Below are 8,331 nucleotides of genomic sequence, written 5' to 3' on the forward strand. Positions count from 1 at the left end.
AAACAAATCAGAGGACTATGGTGTATTGATACTTAGGAAGCAAAGTAGAGATTTGGCAGATTTGCTTGAGATTGGGTGTGATATGGCCTTCATCCGTTATACACATTGAAGCTTGACCTCCTGAACATGGTTGAATATTGTAAGAAGAACAAAATAGTAATACAAGATTAGAAGATAGGGCTGTGGATTTCATTGTAAACTGTTTTGGGAGGACAGTTATGTGAAGATACTGTCAGAGTTAAAGCAGGAACTAAATTAAGTTGCAGGAGCTGTATAAACGGGAAGTGAGTTCATCATCAAAGATGAAGCCAAAGGAATGTGGAAATGAGACAGTTGTACTTCAGAATGTCCTCATTGCTCGGTGGGAGTATTTCTATTTCTGAGGCATTCATGTTGGAGAATATGAGGAAGAAAATTCCCATAGGAAGCCAACAAGAGAAGTAAAAAACCACAGGTGTATATACAGTAGAATACATTATTCACAGATGTGGAACAAAGGTCACCTCAGTGTTTAAAATGGTAATCAGATTACATCTGCAAAGCTATTTATGTTGTGATGTGTGTGCTAGCAATGTCATACCCTGAAAGGAGCTAGAAATAAAAATGGATGGAAAACAAAGACAATTGCAAAGTTGGTAATTGCTAAAATGAAAAACACTGCTCTTTCTTTAAAAAAAGTTTAGCATACTGATAAGTGTTTGGGTTCTCTTCCTGCTATTCCTGGAACAATAATCAGGACTTATTAAGCATATTTTTTTTCTCCTGAAAATGTCAGGTTTTCCTTTTAATTAGAATTGAACAGCACGAACAAAGAGACAGCTTCCTACATGCAGGACCAAACATCAATGAAGCTCTGGAATTTATACAACCTGAGGATTCTCCAGCCCTTTATTTAATTCTTGCTGCTTAAAACTAGTTTTCACTAACCCACAGGTGACAGTCCCAGATCACTTTGGAGATCTACACTAGACAACTAGTTATGAGGAAAAGAAGCTTAGCCTTAGTTCTCCTTCACTATGACAGCACTTTGCTTAGCTTTAACACAGTGAAAGTGTCTCAAAGGACATTTGAAGGCCTCTTTCACTGAAAGGCCTGTTTAAAAGGGACCTTGGTATAAAACAAAGATCAAGATCCTTACCTTTGAAAAACTAATGCATTTTTACAGACCATTTTATCTTACGTATTGGAACTACACTTGTCTATTTAATTGTGACAATCACAACAAAACTACCTTAAAGAAAGGTCAAGGGGGAACGTTGAAAACCAGATGGTTGCTTTGAAAGGTTGACTGTTTGGATTCAGTCAGTCATATTTACTGGCATTCTACTGGGACATGAAAAAATTGTACAGATGACTCTGAAAATTTCATAGCTGCCTACTGTTTTACTCTTGTCAGCTGTAGGCTCTGCTATGTTAATTACAACAAGATGAAGAGTAAAAATGAGTAGCAACATTACAAAAACCTAATGAATTAGAATATATGTACGCAGTTTACCTAGCATATTAACTACATGCTATAGATGTACATTTTGAAATCAATGTTATGCAAGCGAACAAATAAATCTTAATCCTTTCTGTTGAAAACCTCTTGTTCAGTAGAATCACTGATATTAATGAGCGAGTTAAAATTCTTTGCTATACTGGGCATTGCTAATGCTATGGCTGCAGGCCATAGTTAATCTCACCTCAATATTTTCTCTGGTGCTCTGATTTAAATGTAGCATAGAAGAGAAAATGGTAGTAAGTCTTAAGGATTAGGTCTTCTCAAGAGGAGAAATATCTGTGTTTCACAACCCTTGGACATGTCTATATGGAATCAGTGACTGGAAGCAACTTAATGTGATTAAACTGATCCTGTCAGGTCAAACCAGTGCACCTTGTGATTCATTCCATCTGAGGGGAGAGGGATTAAAGGAGATCAGTAGCATGGTCTGAATGACAGGTGAGGGGGAAAATGTTATATTGCCAACAGTAAAGTTATATCAGGAAGAACAGTTGTGTTTAATTTTCACTACTGTAGCACGCTTTGTTGCACTGACTATAAAGTTTAAGAATATGGTGAGATAGAAGACAATTTGTCTAAAATATGATTTTTTTACATTTCAGAGGCAAAACAACAAAATATTCAACATTACCCTCACACTGACATTTCTGCTATATTCTGCTGCTATGGGTATGACTTGAATCCAACTAATTCTGAAGGGTTTACTGCTCATTTTTAAAATGCCATGTTGACTTCTGTGCTGATGGGCAAACTATGCAATTCTTCAGTTATTCTTAGCAGATAGCAGAGTGTAAATCAATAAAGCCCATCTTGGTTTTGGTTTTATAATCCAATATAAAAATAGTAGAGGGGAAGAAAAAAAGAGATAGTATGCCATTGTGAAATGGCCATTACTTTCTACCATCTTGACATTGCTCTGATACTTAACTTTATATTTATTTTGGCTCCTAAGGTTATTTTTCAAAGAAAGAGAAATAAAGCCTGGCAGTCCTTATGAGACTTGCCTTGAGCAGTGCCAGAAGTAAGTTAGATCAAGCATGCAGTTGCTCACATTTACGGACCAGAATATATAAGACATTAAGAGTTTCATTGACAATTTCAAACCCATCTGCCCCTGCCTTAAACGACTGTATAATAAATATATCTGAAATGTAACATATGGACAAACTGTATTATCTTTCTTACTCTTTATTACAGTATTTTTATAATGTATTCTAGAGTTTCTTGGAAACACAACTTTTAAGATTTTATTGGAATTCTCTGTTATATCTTATTATTATCCAATAATACCTTAAGACTAAATCTTAACTGAATTACAATTCACTTTAACCTAAGGGGAAGATGATTTGCCAGGAGTTATAAACATAATTACATGTATATGTACACATGTGCATGTATACGTACATCAATATCTTCAGAATCCCACAGCTGCACATCAATGTGCACATGTACACTCTGCTCTTATGAGCAGACAGCACTATGCAGGTGATTTGAAACTTCAGCTTTTCCTTTGCTAAGCAAGAAAACCCTATGCACAGCTTAGTATGTTTGAGGGAAGAAGTAGATAATGGCACATTTACATATAGATTCACCAGGTCAGCATACTTACTAGTGTTACTACAACTTCAGCAAAAGCAAGTTATCTTTTATGCCACCTGAGAATGTGGCTCACTATCAGGCTGAAGTCTATGATGTTAATATAGGGACACATAAATAGGATTCCCAGTAACAAAATTAATTTCTGAAAGTATAAATGTCAAAATTAGTGTGCACGTTAAATCCATATGTGACTATTCTGTGAGGCAGAACGGACTCAGAAACTTTTTTTCAGATATCTGAATCCCCTTTCAGAATCTTTGAGGCAGTCTGAAAAGTCTTACTTTTACAAGACTAACATAACTAATGTCAAATATAGCATAGCTGGTGGCAAGATGCAGTAAAGCTTAATATAGTCTTTCTACCCCTGTGGAAGTAAATAATGCTAAACTGCCAGATTTCTCTGCATCTGTGAAGCTTCATTCTGAAGGTTGCATAGTAGAAGGATTATAGAGGCAGGATTTAATCTGTTTGAAGAATAAGCAATTACAAATGCATTAATTTTTATTGTATATTAAATAAAACAAATTATTGTTTTTTGTTCACACCAAATGATTGTGGTGTGAACATTCATTAACTGTAGTTTTGTTTTGATATTTGTTATGAATATATTATAGATATGTGCATACAATTATCTGTAAAGATTTAATTACATGTTTGATAAACAGAAAATTTGCACTACAATTATTTGTGTAACTTTAGGATAAAATTAAATAAAGAATAATTCTCTGTGTTCATGACAATCATGTGTTCCATAATTAAACACTTATTTTAATCTTGAAATTAATGAGGAAAATAGCAAAAAAAAAACCAAAAAAACCAAACAAACATAAAACAAACCAACCCAGCTATCTGGAGACTTTTCCCACTAAGGAGATACCAAATGGTGCAATGAAGTACAGTACAGCAACAACCAACCTAGTGCAAAAATGCCTGTAAGAGAACTGGAAGTGGAACAGGTACTAAGTGGAATGCTGCATTACACTTAAAAGCCTTGCTGAAAAATAAAGACTGCTGTTGAGGGCAGTTCTACTCTAAGGATCAAGCCAATAAATTTTCTAGGCTTTGCATTGTAATTTGTGCATTTGGAGTTTGCATTCCTACTTGCTTTTGTGGCTTTGCGCTCCACGGTGTTGGATATATGAATGCCACAGTTTATATCAGAGCAAATAGTCTTGTTTGCTTGTGTTATAAAAGAAAACTTAACTGACATTATATCCATGTTTCTACTGTACTTGATGTATAAAGATTCAACATATCACTCTACAAATTCAGAGCTATGAACATTTCATGAGCCCTACTCAAACACACCCCCAAGCATTTAAAAGGGCTCCTATTAATGATTAGAATGGAACAGAATTTTGATTCTTCATTTCTAACTGTACCAAATAAGCACAAAGAAAAAACTTTTTGTCACTGGGATGTGCTTTGTAAGTCTTACCAGGCAAAACACTCCATGGAAAGAAAAGATCTAGTCTCCTATCCTGCACCCATCTGTGCACTGTAATACTTTCTTACTGAATTGGTCAATTAATTATAGGTTACATGAGCAATTTTCTCTAACACATACACAGTTAATAAACAATAGCAGACAAATGATCATAAAGATAACCTTTACTGACAGCATTTTGATTTGTTTAATTAAAGAATGGTAACCGCACTGGACTGTCATGCTGTTGTTGGTCAGATAAAGACAGAATTAATTTCTGACCCCTTTAGTGGGCCAAAGCCTTCAAGTCTATGGGATTGATTGGGAGAATATTTCTTCTTCATGATTTTTTAGACTTTTTATTGCTTCATTCAAGAGAAACTGCAAGCCAGGTGAAGTAAAATTTCCATACCTGCAAATCTGACCTGACTGGGATGAATATTCTACTTCATATAAATATCATAGGTGGACCTGTTGGACAGGAGAGGGCTATTCAGTTGCATGTAGTGAATTAACAGTGCAGAAAGATTAAAAAACTGAGCATGATGATGCCACAGTTTGTTTGTGAATTAACTGTTACTCAAGCATGAAACCAGATGAATTCAGCTTACCTAGTTAAAGTCATAGAATGATTTAGGTTGGGAAAGACCTTTAAGATCACTGAGTCCAACCGTAAACCTAACACTGCCAAGTCAACCACTAAATCATGTCCCTAAACACCACATCTATACATATTTTAAATATCTCCAGGGATGCTACTCCTGCTGGCCACACTATTCTGATACGGGCCAGGATGCCATTGGCCTTCTTGGCCACCTGGGCACACTGCCGGCTCATGTTCAGCCGGCTGTTACCCAGCACCCCCAGGTCCTTTTACACCAGGAAGCTTTCCGGCAACTCTTCCCTAAGCCATGATGCTAACCTTCTTCCAATAAGAAATTTACAATACCATTTCTGAATAGATTAGTCCAACTGTGACTGTATTCCAACTATGGATTTCTTGAACACAAAATGTATTAGCCAAAAATGTTTATGACATTTGGAACAATCAGGGTATGGCCCCACTCTTATGAGAGTGAGGAATAGAAGTCATTCCCCTTTCTTCACACATATGTTCTTCACTGACCTCAGAGTCAAAAGTAAATAACAGGGCTTGGGGAAGAACTTTGGAATTCTTTTTTTCCATTTATTGGTGTTGGATTAACATCAAAGATTATACTAACAAGAAAAAGCCCCCATTTTCTGGTCAGCAATCAAAAAAATAACAAGTATTCAGAGGAACCCAACTCTAAATATATGTGCACATCCGGCAATTTTAAAATAGGCCAGACTGAAATGTGTTTTGTCACTTTGACAGAAACTAATCTGTATTAATATTTTCATATATATTGTAGTTAGAAAGAATCACTGTGATTACCTCACCTGACCTCTCAGGTCATTCAGAAGACAAGACTTACTGATATTAGTACTTACTTCATATCTAATAGATGTGCTTGAACTACTACATATTTCAGGGGAAAAAAAGAAAAAAAAATTGAATATTGATTCATAAATTTTCAGTAATGGAGAATCTGCTAAAGTCTTGGTAAATTGTCCCAGTACTTAATTACTATCTAGCATGAAAATCTGTGTCCTAGTTCTGGTCTGAGTTCATGTAGCTTGAGCTTCCACTCATTGATTCTTCTCCCTTAGATTGAAGAACACCCCATTAATCAAAATTCTGTTCCTCGGTGGGCACCTATAGGCTGTGATTGTGTCACTCTTAACCTTTTCCTTGATAAGCTAAATAGAGTGAGTTCCTTTCAAGTCTGTCATTACCTGTATGACAAAAGGGGAAAAAGAACAAGTTGCTGGTCATGAGTATAAATTAGAGGGTGGGAACTGGGGTTGTGAGGGAAAAAATATAGGAAATGTATAAATCTACACTGCCATCCATATAGACAATTAATTATAAAAATGTGAAAGGAATGCTACAAGCAAACACTTTTGGAAGACTCTTACAATGTGCTTATTTCAACTCTTGAATAATGCCTTTGACTTTTCTTTGAACTTCTGAGTTTTTCAATATTAATTAAAAAAAAAAAAAGTGGAGTACAGACACCATAACTGGACTCGGTATTCTAGTCATATTCATGTCAAAAACAGAGATATGACACAGAGGTAATAAAAATTCTACTCCAATTAGATTATGTCCCCATAGAAAATGTTTCATTCATTCATTCACTGTCAAAGTTTTGGCCACAATGACACACATATTTAGCATATATTTCAGTTTAATAACCATGATTTTTTTTTTTTTAATTAGTGCTTCTCTGAAAGATTCTCCATCTTGTTAGCATGTGCTATATTTTTCTGCTTGACTAATTTACTTTACATCTGTCATATTGCAATTCAGCCAGTTTACAAGTGACTCTGTTCATGTCAGTGATCTTCACTGTTTAAGATTTAATGAATCAGTATTTGTTATGTACAAAATTTACCAGTAAAATTTTATTAATGCTTTCTTGTTAGTGGTGGACCAAGAAGCAAATCCCACCAAGTCCTTCAAGATACACTGCTAACGAGATTTTACTCCATACCATATATACCAAGAAGATTTTGTATTGTTCAACTCACTGCATCAAAATGGAATGATTCAAAGTCAAAGGAAGAGATTACGTGTATCCCCCAAATTTGCAGTTGTATTCAAAGGAGATACTAAGTTGAAGTGATAAGACTTAGTTTTCATAAGTCCATGTTAATTGACATTAATTATATTAACTCCCCTTAATTCTTTTTTTAATCAAACCCTGTACCAGCTGCTCCATTATTTTCTTCAGGATCGATATCAGGCTGACAGGCCTATAATTAACCAGATCTATTACCTAGGTTAATTTACCCTTTCTAAATATTGACATAGCATTAGCTTTCTACTAGTATTCAAGAATTTCCACAGTCTTGCAAAACTTACTTAAAACTGGTATAAATAAGTGTGCCAATTTAAAAATATTTAATGTTAATGTCGCTTAACACGCTTTAGAGTTAGTAGCAGAATTAGAGTGTTTATCGCCATTATCACATGAATACTGTATCTAGCTCTTCCTGACGTACAGACATACTAACTGAACACTTTTGCTTTCTCTGAATTGTTGGTGGCAATGCCAGGATGTCCTTCTATAACAGTAGAGTATCATGCAGACGATTCCTAAGTGCGTGTCAACAAGAGATAAGTCAATGAAGACCAGAGACTCTTGCACTTAAACATAGCAAGTTCATATGGCAAGAAGTAAAATGGTGTAAATTTACTCTATTGAGTCTACAAGCCATGTAGTATTATTAAATTATCACTTTGCTTTACCTGGGCATTAGTAGTAAAAAATGGTGAGTACTGAAATTAAAAACACAAACTCAACATTTTGATAGTTCAGGCTGAGCAGTGAAAGGAAAATAGACCCTCTTCCTCTGAACTTGGAAGTAGGTATTTGCCAGCCGTTGCCCTCCACCACTGAAGGTAAGGTTTATGAGGTATCAAATGTTCTATAGTGTTTCTGTATTCAGGCTGACTTGCAACTTAACATATTGACACCAGTGGAATTTATTTCTCTTAACATTGCAAGCAGTTGAGGGTTTGTTTTTTTTTAATTAGCTATTTGTTTTACTTATGAATTTCTACAGTTTAAATGTTGTTATCACTATCAATTTTCTCTTTTCTTCCCATCACTTGCTATATTGTAGTTTTGTTTTTGCTTTTTGATAGATGTTTTCATTTCAGTTTAAAATTTTTTTAAAAAAGATTTTTTTTATTACTTTTTAACTCATGGAA

The sequence above is a fragment of the Aptenodytes forsteri genome, unplaced genomic scaffold, assembly GCF_000699145.1.
Source record: "Aptenodytes forsteri isolate BGI_AS27 unplaced genomic scaffold, ASM69914v1 Scaffold69, whole genome shotgun sequence".
NCBI lineage: Eukaryota > Metazoa > Chordata > Aves > Sphenisciformes > Spheniscidae > Aptenodytes > Aptenodytes forsteri.